Source organism: Corvus brachyrhynchos, unplaced genomic scaffold, assembly GCF_000691975.1.
Source record: "Corvus brachyrhynchos isolate BGI_N302 unplaced genomic scaffold, ASM69197v1 scaffold545, whole genome shotgun sequence".
NCBI lineage: Eukaryota > Metazoa > Chordata > Aves > Passeriformes > Corvidae > Corvus > Corvus brachyrhynchos.
In genome coordinates, this window is record NW_008238116.1 from 283,898 (window position 1) to 286,223 (window position 2,326).

The 2,326-nt window shown below is 65.2% G+C and overlaps 1 protein-coding gene across 1 annotated transcript in view; it reads right to left on the minus strand.

The window, feature by feature from the left end:
* Positions 1 to 820, minus strand: part of ARAP3 (ArfGAP with RhoGAP domain, ankyrin repeat and PH domain 3) — a 19,665-nt gene extending 18,845 nt beyond the window's left edge. Inside the window, exon 1 of the mRNA XM_017733402.1 lies at positions 658 to 820. The gene's annotated coding sequence lies outside the window, so the exon portion shown is untranslated. The remainder of the gene's footprint in view (positions 1 to 657) is intronic.
* Positions 821 to 2,326: the final 1,506 nt, after the last annotated feature.

Consider the following 2,326-nt stretch of genomic DNA (forward strand, 5'->3'; position numbering starts at 1 on the left):
TCCCGCAGGAACCGCGTCCCAAACCCGGCCGGGGACAGCGGGACTGAGTCCCCATGCCCAGCACGGGCATGTCCGTGCTTCCCCAGCCCCGCCTGCCCAGGCGAGGGGTGCGTGGGTGCCGTGGGGGAGTGCCCTGGGAGGCTGCGGTGTCCCTGCGAGCACGTGGGGGACGCTGTCAGCGAGGAGGAGGGACAGTCACGGCAGGGGCTGGGACATGGGGAGCAGGGCAGAGGGACAGGGCAGCTGCCAGGCTGATGTAGGACCCACGCAAAGGGCAGGGCAGGGCAGGGCAGGTCAGGGCAGGGCAGGGCAGGGCAGGGCAGCGGTGCCCCACAGCGCTGTGGGCTGGCTGTTCGGGCCCCAGGGTTAAAGGGCTGTGCCCACTTCTGCCCAGCAGCTGGCGCCGAAATGGGGCTGAGACCTCCCCATTCCTGGGCGGGTGGCTCTGAGGTCGTGCCGAGCACCGTGTTGTGGTGTGGCACCGTGGGGCGGTCCAGCCGTGCCCATGGGCAGTGGCACTTCACGGGCATCATCTCTGTGCCTACAAACCCATGCCCAGCTGGCACAGTGACCATGGACTGTCCCACTCCTGCCCCTTCCCCACCGTCCCCAAACCTGTCCCGTCCATCCCCTGCCACCCTCGCGGTGTTCCCTCACCTCTGGCGGTCCGCAGCCCCCCGGGGCCGGCTCCGGCAGAGCAGCACGGTGGCAGCGCCGCGTGGGCTCCGGGGCCACCCCGCTCTGGGCTCCAGGGTGATGCCAAGGCAGTCCCGTGCAGGAACTGCTGCGGGCCCCGCAGCATCCAGCCTGCACCTCCCACTGCCGGTCCCTCCTCCAGGCCAACCCTCTGGTCCCCATCCCTGTCCCACCCTCTGTCCTGTTCCTTCCCAGGCGTGACGCTGTCCCGGCTGTGCTGTGTCCTGTCCCTCAGCCAGGCTCTGCCTTCCTCCCCCTCACCCCTCACCCTCCTTCTCCTGCCTTCCCAGCTCCCCACCGTGAGCTCGGACCCTCACTGCCGCTGGGGACCAGGCTTCCCCGAGACCCACGCTCCGAGGATCTTCTGCTGAGGGAGATGTTTGAAGGGTTCCTGTGGGTGTCTCCACTGGCTGGAGGCAAAAGGAGACATTCCCAGTATCCACCATGGCACGGGACTGGTCGGGGTGCAGGAGCAGGGGCTGAGTTGGGGAAAACAGGCTGAAATATTCGTGCTGCTGAGGGGGCTTGGGAGGGCTGGCACTGGGGTTGGATGCGTGAAATTTTGGGGACACCAAAACCTTTGTGCTGCGGGGATGTGGGAATGCAGCGCCTCATCCCAATTCTGGTGCCCCATGGGCAGGGGGATGTGGAGGGAGCTGAGGGGCAGGATGACAGCAGGGGCTGGGGTGGAAAGGGGACATCCAGAGGGATTCTCTCCTGCAAGGAGCCTGAGCTTTCCCCACGGACTGCCCCAGCTGCTTTTAGCGCAACACTTCTTGCAAGAGCCCCAGCAGGGCTGGTGGTTGGCCCGGCTCAGCTGTTACCCAACCTCGAGGGTGCCAAAGGCTGATATCTCGCTCCTGATGCTGCGGCCGATAACCTCTCCCTGCCCAGAGCTGAGGACACCCTTGCTCCAACCCAGGCAGGTCCTTCCCCACCCCAACAGTGCCATCGTGGGGGTGCTGTGGGGGGGCCAACCTGTACAAAGCTCTGTGTGGGGTTCAGTGGGATAAGGCAGGTTCTCCTCACCACAGGCTGCTCCTGCAAAGCAGAAGCAGAATTCAGCACGTGTCTGGCAAGGTTTTACCTTCTTCCCCTTTCCCCACCAGCTGCTCTAGTGGGGAGTGACACATCCCCCGGGCTGGGAACAGCATGGGTGGCCCCATGGACCCCCTTGTGGGTGGGGTGTGGAGACAGGGTGCACAGGGATCCTCAGGGTGTGCAGGGACCCTGTGGCCCTGCAGGGCAGACCGTGCCATCGCTCTGCCTCTTAGAGGAAGCTGTTTGGCACTGCTCTTCCTGGGAAGGCTGCTGAGGTCTGTGGTGACAGAGCACAAATGATGTGTCACCACCTCCGTCCTGCTGCGCTGCAGGTGTTGCACAGCGAAGCGCAGTCGAGCGCCCTGCAGCATCTCCACAGACACAATCCCAGGCAGGGCCAGGCTGGAAGGATCCACAGTGGCTCCTCTGGTCCAAACTCCCTGCTCAGACAGAGCATGGGGCACAAGATTGTGTCCAGAGGGTTCTGCAATATCCCCAGCGAGGGACACTGCACAGCCTCTCTGCACAATCTGCTCGGGGCCGGGCCCTGCCCAGGGCAGCAGTTCTGCCTCCTGGGCGGGGGACTTGC